We start from the raw sequence: 24018 nt of genomic DNA on the forward strand, positions 1-24018 counted from the left end.
GCTTATTGTTTCTAGTAGTCTTTTTGTGGATTCTTTGGGGTTTTCGATGTATAGGATCATATCATCTGCAAAAAGTGATACCTTTACTTCTTCTTTTCCGATATGGATGCCTTTTATTTCTTTGTCTTGTCTGATTGCTCTGGCTAGAACCTCTAGTACCACATTAAATAAGAGTGGAGAGAGTGGACAACCCTGTCTTGTTCCTGATTTAAGGGAGAAAGCCTTCAGTTTAGTGCCATTTAATATGATATTAGCTGATGGTTTATCATATATGGCCTTTATCATGTTGAGATATTTTCCTTCTATACCCATTTTGTTGAGAGTCTTAAACATAAAATTGTGTTGTATTTTATCAAAAGCCTTTTCTGCGTCTATTATAAGATCATGTGGTTTTTGTTCTTTGTTTTGTTGATATGGTGTATTACGTTAACCGTTTTACGTATGTTGAACCATCCTTGATTCTGGGATGAATCCCACTTGATCATGATGTATTATTTTTTTAATATGTTGTTGTATTCGATTTGCTAGTATTTTGTTTAGTATTTTAGCATCTGTATTCATTAGAGATATTGGTCTGTAGTTTTCTTTTTTTGTGCCATCCTTGCCTGGTTTTGGTATGAGGGTTATGTTGGCCTCATAAAATGTGTTTGGAAGTATTGCTTCTTCTTCAATTTTTTGGAAGACTTTGAGTAGAATAGGAACCAAGTCTTCTTTGAATGTTTGATAAAATTCGCTGGTATAGCCGTCAGGGCCTGGACTTTTATTTTTGGGGAGGTTTTTAATGGTTTTTTCTATTTCTTCTCTACTGATAGGTCTGTTTAGGCTTTCTGCTTCTTCTTGACTCAGTCTAGGAAGGTTGTATTTTTCTAGGAATTTGTCCATTTCTTCTAGGTTGTTGAATTTAGTGGCATAAAGTTTTTCATAGTATTCTACAATAATTCTTTGTATATCTACGGTGTCCGTGGTGATTTCTCCTCTTTCATTTTGGATTTTGTTTATATGAGTTCTTTCTCTTTTTTCCTTGGTAAGTCTTGCCAAGGGTTTGTCAATTTTGTTGATCTTTTCAAAGAACCAGCTCCTTGTTCTATTAATTTTTTCTATATTTTTTCTGTTCTCTAATTCATTTATTTCTGCTCTGATTTTTATTATCTCCTTTCTTCGGCTGGTTTTGGGTTGTCTTTGTTCTTCTTTTTCTAGTTCCTTAAGGTGGGAAGTTAAGTGGTTCACTTGGGCTCTCTCTTGTTTGTTCATATATGCCTGAAGCGATATGAACTTCCCTCTTATCACTGCTTTTGCTGCATCCCATAGATTCTGATATGTCGTATTGTCATTTTCATTAGTCTGTATATATCTTTTGATCTCTGCACTTATTTCTTCTTTGACCCATTCATTTTTTAAAAGTATGTTGTTTAGTTTCCACATTTTTGTGGGATTTTTTTCCTCTTTTTTGCAGTTGAATTCTAGTTTCAAGGCTTTATGATCAGAAAATATGCTTGGTACAACTTCAATTTTTCTGAATTTGCTGATATTGTTTTTGTGGCCCAACATATGGTCAATTCTTGAGAATGATCCATGTACACTGGAGAAAAATGTATACTCAGTCACTTTGGGATGAAATGTCCTGTAGATGTCTATCATATCCAGGTGCTCTAGTGTTTTGTTTAAGGCCTCTATGTCTTTGTTGATTCTCTGTTTGGATGACCGATCTAGAGCCGTCAGCGGTGTATTGAGGTCTCCAAGTATGATTGTATTTTTGTCAGTTTTTGTTTTAAGATCAATAAGTAGCTGTCTTATATATTTTGGTGCTCCTTGGTTTGGTGCATATATATTAAGAATTGTTATGTCTTCTTGATTCAGTGTCCCCTTAGCCATTATGAAATGGCCATTTTTGTCTCTAAGTACTTTTCCTGTCTTGTAGTCAGCATTATCTGATATGAGTATTGCTACACCTGCTTTTTTTTGGATGTTATTTGCTTGGAGTATTGTTTTCCAGCCTTTCACTTTGAATTTGTTTTTATCCTTGTTACTTAGATGAGTTTCCTGTAGGCAGCATACAGTTGGATTTTCTTTTTTAATCCATTCTGCTACTCTGTGCCTTTTTATTGGTGAGTTTAATCCATTTACATTTAGTGTAATTATTGATACTTGTGAGTTCCCTATTGCCATTTTATATCTTGCTTTCTGTTAGTTTTGTGTCTTGTTTGATCCTTCTCTTTCGTTTTTCTATCTTTTGTTTTTATTTGGTTGTATTCCATACATCTTTCCTCTGTTGCTATCTTTTTTATCTCATGTGCTTCTGTGGTGGTTTTTTCAATGGTGGTTACCTTTGAGTAATGAAAAGGGTCCCTACCCTGTTCATTGTAGCGAACTATTTTGTGAGTACTTTTGCACTCCATCGTCCTTTGCTACTGTTAATCTCCGTCTTCTCCCCCTCTTTCTTTTTGTTGTTGTCACAGTTTAAATTTGGTTTTATTGTGTTCTTCTTGGAGCTTTTACTTGTGGCTCTGTTTTTTTTTGTTCTTTGTATCTGATTGGAGAACCCCCTTTAGTAATTCCTGGAGTGGGGGTTTTCTGATGATAAATTCCCTCATCTTTTCTGTATCTGTGAATGTTTTTATTTCTCCTTCGTATTTGAAGGATAGCTTTGATGGGTATAGTATTCGTGGCTGAAAGTTCCTCTCTTTCAGGACTTTAAATATTGGGGTCCACTCTCTTCTAGCTTGTAGAGTTTCTGCTGAGAAATCTGATGATAATCTAATGGGCCTTCCTTTATATGTTGTATTCTTCTTTTCCCTGGCTGCCTTGAGAATTTTTTCTTTGCTGTTGGTTTGTGTCAATTTCATTATGATATGCCTTGGAGTAGGTTTGTTGGGGTTAAGAAAACTCGGAGTTCTGTTTGCTTCTTGAACTTGAGGCTTTAGTTCTTTCCACAGGCTTGGGAAGTTCTCATCAATTATTTGTTTAAGTATGTTCTCCATTCCATTTTCTCTCTCTTCTCCCTCTGATATACCTATTATTCTTATGTTATTCTTTTTGATGGAGTCAGATAATTCTTGTAGGGCTATCTCATTTTTTTTAATTTTTGAGTCTCTTTCTTCTTCTCTCTGTTGTGCCTCAAGTTGCTTGTCTTCTATTTCACTAATCCTCTCTTCTATCTGACCTGTTCTATTAGCTAAGCTTGTTACTTCGTTTTTCAGCTCGTGAATTGAGTTTTTCATCTCTGTTTGATTTGTTTTTATAGTTTCAATTTCCTTGGACATATATTCTTTGTGTTCATGGAGTTGTTTTCTGAGCTCCCTATATTGCCTTTCTGTGTTTTCTTGTATATCTCGGAGGATTTTTAGGATTTCTATCTTGAATTCTCTGTCATTTAGCTCCAAGGTTTCCAATATATTAAATTTTTTCTCCATAGATTTTTCCTCATCTAGCTGTGTTACCTCTCTTTCTTTTGTATCCATGATATTCGATTTTCTCTTCCTTAATGGCATCTGAGGGTGGTTTTGTTGATAGTATTAATGAGATTTAATAAAGAATAAAAAGTTAAAAAAAATAAAAAAATAACAAATCGAAAAGAGTTGTTTTTTTAAAAAAAAATTAATAATGAAATAAAGAAAAATAAAATAAAATAAAAATTTTTTAAAAAAGGAAATTATTCCCCCCCTCTTTTTTTCCTCTCCTCTCCTCTCCCCTCTTTCTTGAGAAAATCTTGTGGTGGACTGTGAGTTATAACAAACAATGCCTGTGATGGAGGGCCTGAATTGGGGAAAAGTAATAAAGGGGCAAAAAAGAGAGAAAGAAAAAAAAAAAAAAAAAAAAAAGGAAAAAAAAAGAAAAAAGAAAAAAAAAAGAGCGTATGGACCCACAAAAAGCAAATAAGGAAAACATTTGGGTCAAGAATAAAATGATTTGCTTTTAGGTGTTGGTTTTCTAAGAGTTATGATGAGAGGAATAAGAGGAAAATGGAAAAATGGGGGGACAAATTAAAAACTTACTATTGTATTTAGTGGAACAAGAACTAGATAATATGGAGAGCCAGGGATGGGAGCACTGCTAGTGAGTTAAAAAGGTGAAGTAAAAAACCCCCAAAATGCCACAAACATAGGTTTGAGTCCCAGATAAGATAATTTGTTTGTTATTGAGGTTTGAATGAGAGGAGATGTAAAGGAGAAAGGAAGAAACTAATATAGAGGGAGAAAAGAAAGAGAGAGAGAGAAAAAAAGAGGGAACCACTAAAAGAAGAAAAAAGAAAGGAGAGAGAGAGAGAGAGTTAAGGGTTTTGGAGTGCAACCCTCATAGAGAGAAAGGAAGAGAAGAGAAATGATAATGGGAGATGTAACACTTATGGGTAGTGTAGTTCAGGGAGAGGAGAGAGTAAGACCGGTAGAGAGTTAATCGGCCAAATTGGAGGAGGAAAAAAAAGTCTCAAGAATGAAGATAATAGAAACAAACGAACAAATATAATAAAATGGGATAGGTTATAAAGTCTGCAGATTATTCTTGATTTTGAGAGGTTATCTTCTTGCTTTTTCTTTTCTCTCCCTCTTCCTGGTCGGTGACTCTGTACCCCGGGTTCTGCCCCTTTGGCACGCTCAGGTAGAGGTTTGCAGTTGATAAGTCTCTATGGCAATGTCATGTATTGTGCTTTATTCTCGTTGGGAGTCGAGGCTCATTAGCATTTATAGGCTCCGACAGTGAGAGAGTCCGTGTTCCTGGAGCCTTTCTCCTAGTCTTTCCTTCCTCAATTAGTAGCCTGATAGTCCAGGTATGGGGTTGCTGCTGCCTCTGCCTGGATAGTAAGAGGCTCAAATTGCTGGCAATTCCCCACTCTATTTCCACTCAGCACAGGGCTCTGGGTAAGGCTCAGTCAGTCAGAGCTGCTAGCATAATCAGGCGGGCTTTCCGCCCACTCGAAGACCTCTGGCTCTGCCACTCTATCCGGTAACACAAGCGGGCGCCCACTTCCGGGGCGCTTGGAGGAAACTCTCACTCACTGTCTGCAACCAGGATATCCGGCCAGCAGTCTCACGCTCTGAGTGAAACCCCCAACTGCAGGGAAAAGTTGCAGCGTTGGAATTGAGTCTCGCTCCGTCCCCGTGTGCGGCTTTTGCAAGGCGCTGGGGCGGCCCGAGATTCCGCTTTGGCCCACACAAAGGCCCCTGACTCTGCCCCTCTGTGCGATAACACGGGCGCGCACTGCCGAGGCACTCGGAGGAATCGCTCACTCCTTATCTGCGCGCGCAAACCTGGATATGAGGCCGGCCGCGGTTCCCTCTGAGTGAAACAGCCTCCAGCACGGAAAATCTCCACCGTTGGGATTAGTTCTCACTCCCTCCCGTGCGTGGCTTTACCAGGGTGCTGGGGCTGCCCAGAGACTCTGCCCTCAGCCCACAGAAAGGCCTCTGACCCTGCCTCTCCGTGGGGCAACACGGACACCCACTTCCGCGGCTTAGGAAGAAATCTCTCTTCCACTAACTGCGCACCGACCAGGAGACCGGGTAAAATGGCCGCTCCGCTTGTCTTTCTTTGTTTGGGTTTGGCGCGAGTGTTAGCTTGTATTGCCCGGGTTGCCACAGGATCAGATTTTCCTCGGCTTGGATCTCTGAGCCACAGCCTGGTTCGGCCGTTTTTGCTGCCACGGCCTGGATCTATTCACCCCCTTTGCCCGCCTCAGTTTCTAAATTCACAGTTACCAGAAAAAGCCGCCCTGTTTAGGTTAGTGAGGAAGGCGGAGCATTTCTTACTCCCTATTTCCTTCGGGGTTTGGTTATATATTTAGCCAATTTTTCACTCAATCATACCTTTGGGTGTATTGCGAAGAATCTGGAAGCTCCAATTATAGGTTTTTCTGTTTCTGGTTGAAGATCTTGTTGAGTTTTGGGGGAGATTTATCGGTATCGCTTCCTACTCCGCCATTACTATGACCTAACATGGTTTTGACAATGATTCAGAGATATGACACCAAATGCTCAGGCAACAAAAGGTAAAATAGACAAATAGGAATATTTATGATCACCAAACAATAACCTTATAATTTATAAGAATCAAAATTTCTTAATTAGAAATGATTTAAAAACCCAGTCATTAAAATTTTTTTCCTTTTATTTTTGTATTCTTCCAAAGCTAGAAGCGGGGAGGCAGTCAAACAGATTCCCACATATGCCTGACCAGGATCCACCCAGCATGCCCACCAGGGGGTGATGCTCTGCCTATCTGGGGCATTGCCCTGTTGTAACCAGAGCCATTCTAGCACCTGAGGTGGAGGCAATGGAGCCATCCTCAGTGTCCAGGCCAACGTTGCTCCAATGGAGCCTTGGGTGTTGGAGGGGAGGAGAGAGATTGAGAGGAAGAAGAGGGAGAAGGGTAGAGAAGCAAATGGGGGCTTCTCTTTTGTGCTCTGGCCAGGAATCAAACCTGCTATTTCTACATGCTGGGTCAATGTTGCACAGCTAAGCAAACTGGTCAAGGCCTCATTAAAATATATTAAAAATTGAAAAAAAAAGGATAGTATATATTTTTGTCTATATTCAACATAGTAGGTAAAGTTCTAGTATGTATTTATATCTGTTCCTGGGTCTATTTTCATATGTATTTTTCTTACTTTAGTATTTTAACCTGATTTGTGGTATACCAAGATATTCCTATGCTAGCTGATCACAGCTGTTTCCAAGTTTTTTCTTAATTAACATGTCATGAATCCATTTGGACATAATCAAATATTCATTTTTAACAGTATTTTAAGGACCAACACATTATCATGAATGCAGAGAACATATATTATGCATATAAAGAAGGAATGTATAGAGAATATACATTATTACATGTATAGAAAACAGAAAAATACAAATTATAATAAAAAATGTATTTCAAAGTTAGATTGGAAGGTAAAATAAGGGACAAATATCAGAGAAGGAAAAGTCAAAGTAATAAGAAGAAAATCTGGCAAGTGTGATGTCCTATAAATTAGAGAAGACAGCAGTTCAGTAAGAAGGAAAGGTCTACTGTATCAGATACTGTCCAAACTCATTAACCTTAGTGGGAATCACACCAATGAGGAGATTGAACTCACTTCCCCACTTTGGGAAACAAAGAACATAGAAGCCATGTGAAGGGATGATAGAGAGTCCAACATTAAATATAGTAGACCTCACAGAAACCTGTCATAGATGACTGCCTGTCTCCAATATATTGTTCAATGATCTCTAATGTCTTGGACTATGTAAAGTGAGAATTTTGAAGAATGAGTAGTGAATGTTTGGCAGTCATATTGATTTCAAATGTTTTAAGTTTCTAGAAAACTGGGACGAATGAAGACAGCAGAAAGTGTAGAACAGTCAAGAAAAAGAAAAAAATGAGACCTTAAATGGCAGAAATCTCACTATGTCTTTCAATAAATAGATTCTAGATGTCAGTTAATAGTGTGTCATGAGTAGTTAGAAGAAATATATTTTTAAAAAATAATGTGTTGTTTTATAGTGATGGAAAGCAGGAAAGAGACTGGAGGTGACTGAGAAAGATCTTGAAAATTTGCTCAAAAGTTTTATTTTTTGAATAAAATTTGAAATGGAATCTAACCTACTTCTAAAGTCTCCTCCTTTGCACCACAAAAGTCAACATAAAATTTGATTTCAGTGTGCTAGACATGCCTTTCTTTATTCTTTGGAGAAACTACAAATGTAGAATTACAATTCTAGTAACAGAGCGTGGAGGAAAAATGGAGTATTTTGTAGGGAACACATTTGGCAGCAGGGGAAGTTAGATGATTGGAGTGATGAGAACATGCTTTACAAAGAGTATAGAATTCAAATACAGCTAACTAGAATGTGCTTTTCTATAAAAATTATAAACCCCTTGACTGCAACTTGATATCCTGAGATTTTGCTTTCAAATCTTTCCAATACATCTTTTAGTTGGATAGGCTTTCTTTTCAATAGTCATTTTTGAAAGCTCCTTTATTTAGGGGCTTAAATTATCTCAAGATTTTTTCCATGACAATGCAAAAGATTAAAAAGAAAAAAAGGGGGGATGGGAAAGTATATTTTATGACTAGATCTGGTTGGTATTAAAGAATTTACTAAAATGATAGTTCCTATTGAAAACAATCCCCTGCTCATTTACACCATTGGAGTAATGCTGAGAAATTCTGGGGCTCTGATTCACTGTTAGCAGATAAGAAATCCCTGAAGCATCAAGTGGAAGAAAATGATATCTATCAGAACAAATAGACAGGGTCCTGGGTGACATTTTCTATCATGTAGCTTATTAGAGTAATTTAGCTGTGTTTCTTTTTTGGTCAGTTTAATGCAGGTTTAAAAATATTTAAAAAAAAAAATTAAAGACAAGCTGCTATCTTCATAACATTGAACTGAGTCAATTCAAACATTAGAGGTCTGATTTACTTGATAGCACCATGCACCTAATTTTTATTTTATTTTAGGAATGTCTTCTCAGAGTTAGGAGTTTAGACATCAACCATTATCACAAATAGAAGCAGGAAGATTACAAATCAGCAGAAAAAAGAAAGTGTAGAATGAAGTGCAAAGGCAAATACTGGCAGGCAGTTACACCCAGGTCATCAGGTTCACGGTCAGAAAACTATTTACTTGGCACATAATTGCTTATTCAATTGGCAATGTACCAAAGAAGGTAGATGTAAGGAAAACTAATAGTAAGAGTCTCCCATAGCAAAGAGGATAAAATTTAGGAAAATAATACTGGTTTTCCCCTATGCATATGCTCTTCAGCAATCCTTTCCCATAAACATCCTGATCACTTTCCCTTTTATTTTCCTGCCTGCCTCAGTATCATGATAACAACTATTCTGTTTTTTTTAATTTCCCTTTTTCATTCTTTTCTTAATTTTGATTTCTTTAGCTGTTCATTTCAGGATTAGTTAATAACAATGTTTCCAATAATGGTATTCCTATTTATGGACAGAGTACATAATCATGGACTAATATAAGTCATTTTAACAGATACGTGGTTCCTTAAGGTCTTAGGAAGGACATTGCTATACCTTGAGGCAAGTGTCTCTCTCTCTTCATTAAATCTTAATCTGGTTAATGGTGAGTTCTAGTTTGAGGTGCTAATATATATGTAAAAAAATAAGGAAAATACACTAAATCATCCATTCTAAACCAGTGTTGGGATCTTCTAACAAAAATCAATTATGTATAGTTAATTACTTATTAGACTATTATATTTTCTACAAAATACTAGAATAAATAAAAAAATTCATAATCTTAACTTTTGAGGCAAATATAATAAATATGGTATTTTGAATGGATGATACTTAGTAGATAAATGTTATTTAAATGGTACCATGGGGATATAAATATCTACTGTCAAAAAGTAAGGGTCAAAGGTAATTAGAAATTTATTTTATTCTTGCGACTATCATAGTACCATGGACAGTGACTCACCGACACCAATAGTTTTAAACCCTGCCTGTTGCTTAATCTGGAAAATGCATAAATGCTCAGGTTTTATAAAGATGGATTAACTATATAACAAGTCTTTGAGGCCATAACTAAAATTAGATATTTGATTTAGTTTCTATGCTTCTATAAAAAGCATAATATAATGAAAATAATTTGGACTAGCAATAATGATAAATGTTCTAACCTAGGCTATCTTTAGTAAGCCAATCATTATATCTGGAATTTGTTGCATTCTCTGTAAAATGGTGAGGGGGAAAGAAACTGTGGGAAAAGTTATCTAAACTCCTCATTTGCTTTAAATTATGACTAATATTACCAAAAAGTTGTCCTATATATTTAGATGAATACAATTCTAATTTATATAACCATGCCATTGATACAGATTCTCAAGGCTCTCAAATCCTCTCAGATATAATAGTTAACATAAACATTTCAGTTTTTGAATACCAAGTATTAAATATGATGCAAGTAAGAGAAAACCCAAACAGAAATAACTTGGCAACACAGAGATTTAACATTGCATATAAAAAGTTTATAGGCAAAGTGATTAATTTAGTGAATAAAATTACATCATAAGGACTCCTTATAACAATGATTTTTCTCAGATTACTTGTATGTTGACTAAATTTCTTATGTGGCCTCTACTCATGTTCCTAAAATGACTGTCAAATTTTCAGGTGTCAGAAGAGAATCTGACAAAAAGAAGAGTTTTTTGCTTCTAATTTCATTATTATCAGTGAGAGAAAAGTGGTCTTTTCCAGAATCCCCCTTGCAGATTTCTCTTATGTCTGTTGGTCCAGAATTCAATTACATGTTTGTACTTATACCAGCCATTAATGTGAAAAGTGAATTACAATTATAGGCTTAGTTGAGTAAAATTAGCCACTGGTAGGTACATTTTTAAATATATGAACTTATCTTTGATATGTAGCTATTCAGTGCCCGAGCAGAACTGGGGTTCTGTTAAAAATAACGAGAAATGGCCTGACCTGTGGTGGCGCAGTGGATAAAGCGTCGACCTGGAAATGCTGAGGTCGCCGGTTCGAAACCCTGGGCTTGCCTAGTCAAGGCACATATGGGAGTTGATGCTTCCAGCTCCTCCCCACTGTCTCTCTCTCCTCTCTCTCTCTCTCTCTCTCTCCTCTCTAAAGTGAATAAATAAAAGTAAAAAAAAACAAAACATTTAAATAAAAAAAAAAAAAATAACGAGAAATGGCTTTCAGGTTTACCTTATCTAAGTTAAAAAGAAACATAGTTTCTATCCTGTTCTGCATTCTTTTCTCTGTGCAAGTTGACAATGACAGACACATGCAGACATTAGAAAATTGACCATCTCTTAATAGGAAGATTATTTATACATGGCTTTTCAAACTCTTTGAAGTTTTATAAGTTATGATCATTATTATATGATTTTAAACAACTATTAGTTACTATCTTATGACTTTATTTCAAATGAGTTTGTTGACAATGAGTATCTCATCTATCCTGTTTTATACAATTATTCCATCAAATTTATCCCAGAAGTTTATAATAAATGCTAACATTTCCAATCATTATCATTTCCAGTTAGATGCTAAATTATATACAAAAATATCTACTACATTTTCTATTACTAGATGCAACATAAAACTGCCTTACTTAAAATCAGATTCTTTTTTTTTTTTTTTGAGATTTTATTTATTGATTTTACAGAGAGAGGAGAGAGAGGAAGGAGAACAAGAAATATAAACTCATAGTTGATTCATTTTAGTTGACCATCGCTTGCTTGTGGTTTCTCATATGTGCCTTGACCAAGCAAGCTCAGGGTGTCAAACTGGTCACGGCAGCTTTCCAGTTCAATGTTTTACCCACTGTGCCACCACAGGCCAGACAGAAACACTTTTTTTTTTTAAGTGTTTTCTTTCTTTAAAATTCCACATTATTTTTTCCTCAGTTCTAATACCCCAATACCTACATTTTAATTTTTACTCAAAGCTGGTGACCTTAAATCCTATAACAATAATATGTAACTTACTGATAATATTAATATAATTATTCATTTAAAACCCTCTTCAAAGCATTTTTTGAGAGTATGCCTTAGGATTTTTTGTTTGTTTGTTTGTTTGTTTTTGTATTTTTCTGAAGTTGGAAACGGGGAGGCAGTCAGACAGACTCCCGCATGAGCCCGACCGGGATCCACCTGGCATGCCCACCAGGGGGCGATGCTCTGCCCATCTTGGGGCGTCGCTCTGCTGCAATCACAGCCATTCTAGCGCCTGAGGCAGAGGCCACAGAGCCATCCTCAGCGCAATGGAGCCTTGGCTGTGTAAGGGGAAGAGAGAGACAGAGAGGAAGGAGAGGGGGAGGGATGGAGAAGCAGATGGGCACTTCTCCTGAGTGCCCTAGCCAGAATTGAACCCTAGACTCCTGCACGCCAGGCCAACACTCTACCACTGAGCCAACCAGCCAGGGCCGCCTTAGTTTTATTTGCAGGGGTAAACCATTAGCACCTGAGACGTATAAAAATCCTCATGTACACAAAATGTGAAATCACTTTCTAAAGCCCTAAGTCTATAAGAAGACATTGTGCATTATTATCTTTATCAATGACACTTATACAGACAGGGCAACAGATCTGCCATACCAAAACTGGAGACCGAGAGCGAGGTCATTATGAGTCTAATAACCAACTCTATTCTTAATTCTCTTAGTCACAAAAATATGATTAATGAAACAAATGTAGGCTTGTTACCTGATTATTATCCCCTCTGGGTATGACATAATTCTGTCTGTCTCTTTACAAATATATTCCATGTGTGATGTTGATCCCGTGCTCTGAAAAACACACCATGAAGGCATTAAAGTCTCTGCTCCAGAGAAAAAAATCATCAGATTTATGCAAGCACTGAAAATGGAAATTTATATGTTTAAACACTACATGACATTTTAGAGAGGGCTCTGGTTTTTCCATGGCGACATCATAATTGTCCTGTGAGGAAAATGGGGAATGGGAAAAGTAGTTAGTAGTTGATCCTTCAAAGGACAATGCCTCTTGAATCCAAAAATGGTTCACTCCAATATTAGTTTTCTAAAGATACATTTTGGATTAGTTAAACACAAATTATACAAAACGTCATACTTAGTTTCACAAGTGTCAAGTTGAGTTTCATCCTCAGTGTCAAAGTCTAAAATCAATGAATAATGGTAGTGAGAATGCTACTCATAATTTCTTCATCATAGAATAAATTTAATGTTACAGTTACTGAAAATGAGGGAGAGGGAGAGACAAAGACTGAGGTAAATGCAAAAAGTCTAAGGACTCTCTAGATTAGTAAATTAACATGATCTTTTCATTAATATAACTTAATAAGTAGTGATTAAATTTTTGAGAAACTCAATGCCTCACAGAAGGTAAACTTGCCACAGACCACAGTATACTTAGTAGAACTTAGAGCTTGAAGACAGTAACATGCACTGGTGGTATGATATGCACAGGTGGAATATTATCACTTGCAACCATTTCTCAGAGGTTCAAGGACAGATTGTCTTGCTTTGTGAAATCTGTACTATGGAAGAAGTGCCCATAAAACTATTCTGTATGCAAACCATGATTAATTTAAATCCTGAAAAATATATTCCTCAGTAAGACAATAAATTATTTTACAACGAATAAAAAATATTGCATAAGTAATCAGAAAGAAATTATTTTCAAGAAAATGTTTACAGAAAAATTTAAATATGGATGTAAAGTGATATTAATGTTTCCACCATAGATTAAATGTCACCACCAGTCCACAGGTTCACAGCCTTATTAAAAAGGAGGGGACCAAAAGTCCACAAAATCTACTAAAATTTCATAGTAGTTGTTCTTGTTCTGAAGTTGACTTAGAAAATCACTGGATGGATATTGTCAGAATATAAAATGGATTTGTTAATGTATAAAAGTTGGAAGAGATAATCTTTAAAAATGTAACAATTCAAAATGTAGAAATAAATGAATAATGGAACATAACTCTATAAGTGAAATATGAAAAAATAAATAAAATATGAAATATAAGTTTTATGAACACTGAAATAATAGGGTTTATTTATAGAACATTTTTCCCCAAGACCCTAAAATTTTTGTGTAGAAATTAATCAGAGTCTGCAAATCAAAATTCCTTAATGTGTATTCTTCCTGTAGAAATGGTTTTAAATTAATTTTGTTTGTGTCTTAAAAATATTTTCTATTCATTTTTTAAAATGTAGAAATTAAAAATAAACATAAGGAATAACATGAACTGCCCATAATCAGTGGATAAAGACATGCTTTTCTCTGATTTCTTTGTAAATATATGGTGATTGAATCTGCAGTAGAGATTATAATCTGTAAATATATCTTAATTTTTATGATATTGGTAATTTTCTGCTTTAATCTAAAAATCATTAAAATCATTAGCCTCCTTATCTAAATTATAGCACTGTGATATTTAAATTAAAAGGTAAGATTTGTTGAAGAAAATTTTAAAAAATAGACAATTTAATCTATACTGTCATTAATAAATGCCTACTGCATTGGAAAATGTATAATTTGTTGAATACAGATTTTTTTTAAAATTTACTAACTGGTTAAGAAGCACTGTATTGTACAAAATGTGTTTGTAATAATAATAGCTTTTCTGCTATATTTTTTCATTTTAGATTTGCTTTATAAGCGTTGGGATTAATTCAGATTTATTTTCAGTGCTTTTGGGTGATTCTGGTAAATATTCATTCTAGTACTTATGTGAAAAATTGTATTAAATATACATTTAAGTGTCAGTTTTTCTAAATTGATTATAAACAGTTTCAGGACCTGGGAGTGTTTTTCCTTCCATATTTACACCAGTCAGTTTCTTTTCAGCCGTCTCCATTTAAAAGACGTGTGTATTGAACTGTATTGACTCCCCTCGAGGAGTGCTGATATCATTGCCTACTCTGCTCCATCTTAATGAGCTCTCTGCTAAAACAAGATTACATATCGTGTAAACGTTCATTTCAAGTTGCAGTTATACTTGTAAGAATTGGAAGTGAAGAATCAATGCCATTATTGGAAAAAAGTTGACAAAAATATTGTGATCTAGTTTGGCTAGTGGAAAATTAATTTCTCAATTTCCTAATTCTTTCTCTACTTGTTTTGTTTGGACACAGCTAAATTTCATAGAAGTGAGATGTACAGTCATGGAAATACTAAGAACATGTGGTTCTGTTTGCTTCTTCAAGGAAATCACTGACATTCGGAATTGGCTGCAATGTAAACAACATTAGAGTAGCAACTGCTATTTAATTAATTATTTTTAAAATCAAGCAGGGGACCCTCAAATAGTATTGATGGAGGCTGCTAATTCTGATACTCCCTCTGGGAACTCTCATCAAATAAAATGTGTTAAATATGCCTTTAATCTATGCAAAACAACAGCCGTGAATGACATATGAATCCAAGGCATCTGCATAAACAAATCAATGAACTAAAAGCCTCAAACAAATTTGTATAGACATTGTTCTGGTTAATACACTTCACTGGCTGTGCTTTTAAGTATCTCATTAGCTGTCCATTTAGAATAAGACATCTTCCCCCCCCCACCCCATCCCTGGGGTGGGTGAACTGACCTTGTGCATTCTCTGGTGACAGAATGTCATTATCAAGTTAGCAGGTATGTACAGTTCTTTATCCACACTACCAAAAAGGAACACTGCTTGAGAGCCATTCAAGTACAACTTCAGAATGATCGGTTTTCCTGTGGAAGCTTTTAATCTTAAATTATCAGTCACCCTACATTTTTAACATGCTGGGAAGATTGAGAGATAAAGTATTCACTTTTTTTCTTGTATAGCTGAATCACTATACATTTTAATTTTATAAATAAATAATTTATAATAATCTCTAAAATAATTTATAAGTGTGTTACAAGGAAAATTGTAAGTACTAAATATTTTTCAAGGGATGCTATCCATGTTTTTTTTTTCCTTTATCATGAAAAGTGATGCCCGTGAAAACAGCAATCAAAGAGTAATTACCAGACCAGATGCTCTCGCATGAAAATTAGAAAAGCTGTTAAAATTAGAGATGGCATAATTATTAATACAATGTGCCAATACAAGAGCAGAGGTGAGCATCCAAATTAGATGAGAAGAGACAAGGCTCTTTTATTTCTTTCAAGTGGAATTGTGGAATAAGTCATCATTATTGTCATTATACTGGCAAAAACTTTTCTTTAGGATATGTATTCTTCAAAGACATAGCTCTGTGATTTGGAGTACATTTGTTTTTAACTCTGCAGATACTCATAAATTACTCATAAAGCAATGTTAAGTTTCTTCAGATCATTTTTAAAATAATTCAAGTCACCAAAAGAATAAGAAAGAATCATGAGGCATTGAAAAAAAAAAGAGAGAGAATAGGAAGATCCCCAAAATAAATTGAGTCATTAATTACATCTGCAATATACTTTTCTTTGCCATACAGTCTCTCTTTAAAAAAACTAGTTTGGTTATCTCACTATGCAGATAAAGCCAAATATATTTTTAGCTTAGATTTCATTAGACTGTTCTTCCCCAATCTAATACTAGTCTAGCAAACCTGCCATCTTCCCAGCATTCTTGGTGTCAATAAATGGGACTACCATTGTCCTATCTACCTAAGTTATAATGTTGGGGTCCTTGAACACAAGCATTTCTATATGGAGACAGTTGATCTGAAGACCTTGATGACTACTAGTGACTGAGCAGGTAGCGCATACATGGCATGGGAGAATTCAATTCACATCCTGGGTGAGACAGAACAGGACAATGTGAGAGTCAATCACATTATTCAGAATGGTGTGCCATTTAAAACTTATGGGTTATTTATTTCTGGAATTTTGCATTTAATATATTTTGGATCTCAAGTGAATGTGGGTAACTGAAACATCAGAAAGTAAAATCACAGAAAAGGGAAAAATAACTGTATCGCTATAATTTTGATCGTTAGTCAAACATTTTAAGAATTTTCTCAAATAAAAATAGCTTTATAAGGCTATCATAAAATTATATAACTCATATACTAAACTTTCTACAGTACATGTCAAATAGTAAGGTGCTCAAAAATGTTACCTGTAATCATCATCATCATTCTCATCACCATCAGCATCACTATTATCAAGATCATCATCATTATCATAATCATCATTTTGAATCTATTCCTATCTCTCTATACACAGATCCTCTGCCTTAATTTGGATCATCAGCTCATGACCCTTGCCTGATCTGATGCACTCCTATCGTCCCATTCTCAGAATCATCACACTCTGCAAGAAATGTTTTAAAATAAAAACTGCTTATGCCTCTCTCCTACCTAAAAATATTATCTATTGCAAATTTCATTTATGTAGTTGAATACACAATTTTTTTTTCTGAAGTTGGAAACGGGGAGGCAGTCAGACAGACTCCCACACGTGCCTGACCGGGATCCATCCGGCATGCCCACCAGGGGGCGATGCTCTGCCCATCTGGGGCATTGCTCTGTTGCAACCAGAGCCATTCTAGTGCCTGCGGCAGAGGCCATAGAGCCACCCCCAGCTCCCGGGCCAACTTTGCTCCAGTGGAGCCCTGGCTGTGGGAGAAGAAGAGAGAGACAGAGAGAGGAAGGAGAGGGGGAGGGGTGGAGAAGCAGATGGGCGCTATTCCTGTGTGCCCTGGCCGGGAATCGAACCTGGGACTCCTGCAGAATATACAAATTTTAATGACTTGATCATTTACTTCAACTGGCTAATCTCACAGAATCCATCCATTAAGATACTATACTCCAGGTGTTTCAGAAGTACAAGCATTGCCTGAGACAAAATTCCATCCAGCCACAGCCTTATCTTCACCTGGAGAACACCTGCTGTGCTGTCCTCTGGAATGCTCTCCGCAGTCCTCCAGTCTCGATGTGTGCTTCAGTGCTTTCAAGGCACCTCGTTTCTACCTCACTTACTTACCTGATCGTCTTGGAGTTTTTGTTCATTTTTCTAGAGGAACAATATGCTTCATAGATGTAGAGCTGTATATTATACATGTGTTTGTATCTCTGCTCCTTGCACAGATGAAACACAGATAGATGAGAAATGAATGCTATATGCTCTTTAGCTTCCCTTTTCTGGAGCATTCTTGTTGTCCTGGATCTTATCATCTCCAAAAAACTATATCAATTTGTTACAAAAAACCTATAGATATAATTTTCTCAGTGCCTAGTGCCATCCAGTACCAATACCAATTTCTTCTGACTGCTACTAGCTAATATGCCTCAGCTCCCATTTATCTATTATCTATTTTCTCCATCTTGGGCACCTCCACACTATCTGGAATTCATTTTCCAAAGACATAGTGGAAATGCATTTATCCTCTCAAACTCAGACTCATGTGTCAGTGTTTTCCTCTTGCTCTTTTAATTTGCTTCAGTACACATTTCTATCTGAATGTTCACTGTGAACAGTACATACACAATCTTCCAGCCAAATGTCAGCTTCTCTTTTTAGAACCTCTTTCCCCGTATCTCTCTCTTTTTAAAATAAATGCCATTGGATCAAAGTCCTCTTTGAGTTTTATCATTAAAGATGACCTAGTGAACATTTGTTTACAAAGTATATATTTGCTTTTCCAGCTCCTTAGGAATTGTCTTTTTCCCCTTTGGAGTTCCAAACCACTAATTCTCTTTCTCTTTAGGTAAAGGTGGCATGTAAGCCTCAATTGCCCAATTTGTCATCAGCCCTACTGTCTTATGGAGTCCCCATATATATTTGCATAATTATATTTGATCATTTTCTCCTGTTAATCTGTCTTATGTCATTTTAATTATTCAACTAGCCAGAAGAATTAAGAGAGGCAAGGGGAAATTCCCCCTCTCCCATAGCACCAACCTGACTGGTCAAATTATTACCAATAAGATGTCTAATTTACAAACTCATATGGTCCCTCCTTAAAAAAAAAACAAAAACTTTTCTATGTTTTTACCAATTATATATCTTTCCTCAGGATCCACATAGGATTTTTGTTTATTCTCTTAAAACATTTACCATAATCAATTCTGTCTATCATAGAAACTTTTCAACTTAAAAAACTATTTACTTAATCTAGCTTCACATTAAAAAAAAGAAAAAGGCTGCAAATGTCAATGTTATATAGGCTGGAATTTTTTAAAAAAGGAAAAAGAAAAGCTAAGTAGGAAGACAAACATCTATATTGTGCAATGTATTTTAGGTAGAAAATCCAAAATTTATTCAATAAAATATGAATAAACTATATTTTAAACTATTATTACCTCAAAAATCAAAATATACCCATATTTTATGTAAAGAAGAACTTTAGGAGGAATGTAACTTTAGTTGCATAAATTATCTACTATTCAATTCTCATTCTAATAGTGAAGCTATGTTCTCAACTTCTAATTTGATTGAGCATTTCTGCTATTGATTGTAGAAAACTAATCATGTTTGCCCAGCATAAACTAATGTTGTCTATCATAGTTTTCCTTTCTAATAAAAAAATGTTGTAAATGATTGATTTTGGCTTGTTTAAAGACTATTTCAATCATATATTTCTAATACATTTTGTGTAGGCATGTTACTAATGGCTTTCTGGTGTTATGAAACCAGAGAGGTAATGAGTGAAATTGCCTTTTGTCAATCTTTGATTATCTCTACTAAGAAAGCACAGCTCAGTGTGACTAGATATATAAACTTTTTATTTTTTTATTTTTTTAGCGAGTGAGAGAGAGACAGATAGGGACAGACAGGAAGGGAGAGAGATGAGAAGCATCAAATCTTCATTGTGGCACCTTAGTTGTTCATTGATTGCTTTCCCATATGTGCCTTGACCAAGGGGGCTCCAGCAGACTAGTGACCCCTTACTCAAGCCAGTGACCTTGAACTCAAGCCAGGGACCTCTGGGCTCAAGCCAGTGACCATGGGGTCATGTCTATGATCCCACACTCAAGCTGGCAACCTTGCACTTAATCTGGTGAGCCTGCACTCAAGCTGGATATGCCCGCACTCAAGCTGGATATGCCCGCACTCAAGCTGGATATGCCCTCACTGGAAACTTGGGGTTTCAATCCTGGGTCCTCAGAATCCCAGACCAACATTCTATCCACTGTGCCACTGCCTGGTCAGGCCAAACATTTTTTTAAAGCTATTGCTCTTTAACACTGGCTTCCCATTAGGACAACTACAACTAGACAGCTTTAACAACTATATACCTATACCTCCACTGCCACCCCATCCAATGCCTCATATTTGATTTAGTGGTCTGAGACAGAGCCCAGGTGCCAATATTTTTTAAAAGTTTACCAAGTAATTCTATTACATATCCAACATTGGAAGACACTGAGTTAAGCTATTGATTTTTTCTTTTGACATTTTTAGGAACTGGATATGAGCAGAAAATTGATTGATGTAAATGTCACTGAGAGTACTTCTTCTCACTTGCTCCTATAAAAATGAATAATCAGTGAAAAAAGCTATCCAAGATATAAGGATAAAATATAGATAATATAGAGATATAGATCTGGTAATATAGAGAAATAAATCTATTTGTTCTTAGATATATTACATCTTGTGAATGGAATATAAGGCCCTTAGTTAGGAAGTATGTAACCCTGACTTTTATGATCATCCCTAAATAAATTTTTTGATTACATACCAATAATGAACAATATATGTATATGAATTTAGAGTTGTAAAAGTTTAAATGCTGCACACATGTGTAATAGTGTAAGTTGAAACCTTCTAAATGTTGACAAAATAAAATATGTAAAACAATTGCAAATGATTAAAATATAGTAATATAATCTGTAAATTGGTTTGTGACTGGTTATTAAACTTAATATAAATTAGGAATTGTGCCACCTGCTCTTTTAAATATATGTTTATAAATAAATCTTACATTTTTATAATAAATTATGCCTGGGATTGAGATGTACTGGTTATCAAATTCCCTCTACCATATACAATATAGTTTAATCAACTGAATTAATATAAAATATTATAGCAGGAATGGATACTCAGACTCATGTTGGCAGAATAAGTTTCTCAAATTCAATACTTCTGATTTCTACAATGTTAAAATCAGCCTTACTAACTTTTTACTGCCCTTTACACTCTTCTGACAATCTCCCTTCCTTGCCCAGTTTATAATCTAAACTCAGTCATTATAAGCACTTCTTTGTATGCATCCTCACTCCCCTGTACCTCTGCTGATTATATCCAGTTTCTTTACTCCTGCACCCTTGCAGTTGAAAGTGATTGGAGGAAGACACATGACCTATTGCCTAGGAGCCACTTCAAATATATTTCCATGAACCTCAGACATTACTTTAGTTCCTAAAACAAATATTCCATAATTTCTTTTCTTCATTCCCAACACTATTTCCCCAAGTCTTAATCTCATACAATTATTTTGTGCCCTACAGAAAAACTAACACAATCAGAACAGAACTTCCACACATGCCCACCACCACATCTACGAATACACCAGCACCTGCTCCCACTTTTTATGTCTTACTGTCTGCTATCATAAATAAATAATAATGAGACAAGGCTCAGTTTTGTGGCCATAATTCTTATTAAAAAAATCCCAGATACTATCTTATTTAGTCCTGTTAAACTGGAGAAATAAGTCAATTGACTTATCCTTTAGAGAGATCTTTGATGAGCTCATTTAGGTCACATACAAACTGTGACAGGAGTAGAAGTAAAATTGAATAATTTGTCATAATAAAGAGAATGTACCCTTTGCTATGACACTTTTCTTACTCAGATAAGAACAGCTTTTTAAAATTTTTCAATAGCTTTTTTATTAAATCTGAATCTGAGTCAATCTCAAATATTGTTGTAAAATGTCTCAAATCAGTAAGTGCAGCATAATGTGAATGTTTACTAAAGTTCAGCATTTTCACTATATTTGGGAGAAAGTCCATTAGCAGAGATGGCGGACCTGACAGAAAGGTGGTGATGTGCCTGACCAGGCGGTGGCGCAGTGGATAGAGTGTCGGACTGGGATGCGAATAACCCAGGTTTGAGACTCCGAGGTCGCCAGCTTGAGCACGGGCTCATCGGGTTTGAGCAAAGCTCACAAACTTAAGCCCAAGGTTGCTGGCTTGAGCAAGGGATCACTCTCTGCTGTAGCCCCCCAGTAAAGGCACATATGAGAAAGCAATCAATGAACAACTAAAGTGTAGCAATGAAAAATTGATGATTGATGCTTCTCATCTCTCTCCATTCCTGTCTGTCTGTCCCTATCTATCCCTCTCTCTGACTCTCGCTCTGTCTCTGTAAAAAAAAAAAGAAAGAAAGAAAAAAGAAAGGTGGTGATGCACAGACATTGTTTCACACATATATTTACCAAAATAACAGGCAAACCAAACACACCAACTAACATACCAAAAATAGCTAACAGAATTGTCCTTTGCTTGCTGGTGGCTAACCAGCTTTTCCCCTACCCTATCTTTTACCCAAGCCACTTAGTTCTGCAGTAGCCTTGGTGTCTCCTTGGAAACGTGCTTTTGTGTGATCCACTATGCAGAGCCCAGACCTTTTCCTATAGCCTGTCTGTATTGCCAACTATAATGACAAGAGAATTTTCTGGCAGTTCATATTGTGTTGATTTTGGCCTAACATGAATCAAGATATTGGAAGATCCCAGACCAAAAAATGAAACAATTTAACAGTTTTCAGTCCAGAGTCACTTAACTTGAATCAGATAAAGCCTTTTCTTGCTTATACAATGTTCAGTTCACTGATACAGTCTCATGATCATTGGAAGAAAGCCAGAAATGGGGTTGTCCTCCTCACCACCCCTTCAGTATTCATATGATTTCTTTCTTTCTTTCCTTTTTTAAGTGAGAGGAGAGAAGATAGTGAGGCAGACTTCCACATATGCCCTGACCAAGATCCACCTGGCAACACATCTGGGGCTGATGTCTAAATACCAAGCTATTCTTAGCACCTGACGCCAATGCTCAGACTAACTGAGATACCTCACTCAGTGCCAAGGTCCATGTTCAAACCAATTGAGCCACTGGCTGAGGGAAGGGAAGAGGGAGAGAAAGGGGAGAGGGAGGCGGGGAGAAGCCAATGGTTGCTTTGCCGGTGTATCCTGACTGGGAATCAAACCCAGGACTTTCATATGCTGGGCCAATGCTCTATCCACCAAGCAACTGGCCAGGAGCTGATTTCTTACACATAACTAAAGGTATACATTTTCTAACAAAGTTGGAGTATCTACTAGGTTTTACTTAGACTCAGGAAAAATATCAATGAGCCACTTCTGAAAGTGTTATAAAAATGTTAGAATTGTTAGTAAATGGGTTCAGATATTCAAGGACTGTTCCTTAGAGTAGGGCCTCCTATAAGGTCTGCACTCATAGCAACACCGAAGTCATAAAAGTGACTCAGTTGCAGGGGAGCCTCTTAGATATTAATGTAATGGCTGAGGATGGACAGAGAGTGGCACAGAAATCAGTCATGACAGTAGGGCTTGATCAATTTCACAATAAACTTATAAAATACTGTATAGATTTAAGAAGTGGAAAAGAAACATTTTTGGAATGGAATACCTTCGGGAAGCAAATGAGAGTTGAGCTGGGACACACTTATGCAGAGTATTTTTATTCTACTCAAGAACAAGATACTTTCATTTACAGCTCAAATCTTTTTTTTCCCAATCTCCAAGAACAATACTGCATTTTTATATCTTTAAGAAGATTTAATAGTCACTTCTGTAGGTGGGATGTTGGGGATGAAACCAGGACGCAGGAGTTGGTGCTCAGTGCACAGGAGTTAGACCTCTATCTTCACCCTCCATCTGTGCTCTACTCACGGAGTACGGTAATTAAGGAGGGAACACTGAGTGGTTTCTGGTCTGCACACTGGGGCTAGAACCACAGAGGTATTTCTATTATTGGACTACTATCAACAGACCCATAACTCACAGCGAAGAAGTGATTGATTTTGATATAAACAACCATACATAAAGGTGGGTGTCCCAAATATATTTAATGGATCTCTCCCAATCACTTTTTATCTTGCCTCAGCATCCAGTTCAGAGTGCTTAACTATTATTAATTTTTTCTTTTGGTAATGTTATTATTTTTTAAATAAAGGACTTTTGCAATAATGTGTATGTTTACCAGGTGTCATGTATCTCCTGACAATGGGTATATATAGCCAATAGCTTAGAGAAATAGGTAGGTTAAAGAAATGAACCAGCCTGACCAGGCGGTGGCGCAGTGGATAGAGCATCAGACTGGGATCCAGAGGACCCAGTTTTGAGACCCCGGGGGTCGCCAGCTTGAGTGAGGGCTCATCTGGTTTGAGCCAGAGCTCACCAGCTTGGACCCATGGTCGCTGGCTTGAGCAAGGGGTTACTCGGTCTGCTAAAGGCCCAGAGTCAAGGCACATATGAGAAAGCAATCACTGAACAACTAAGGTGTCACAATGTGCAACGAAAAACTAATAATTGATGCTTCTCATCTCTCTGTTCCTGTCTGTCTGTTCCTGTCTATCCCTCTCTCTGACGCTCTCTCTGTCTCTGTTAAAAAAAAGAAAAAGAAATGAACCAACTGGTAGGT

The sequence above is a fragment of the Saccopteryx bilineata genome, chromosome 7, assembly GCF_036850765.1.
Source record: "Saccopteryx bilineata isolate mSacBil1 chromosome 7, mSacBil1_pri_phased_curated, whole genome shotgun sequence".
NCBI classification, from domain to species: Eukaryota; Metazoa; Chordata; class Mammalia; order Chiroptera; family Emballonuridae; genus Saccopteryx; species Saccopteryx bilineata.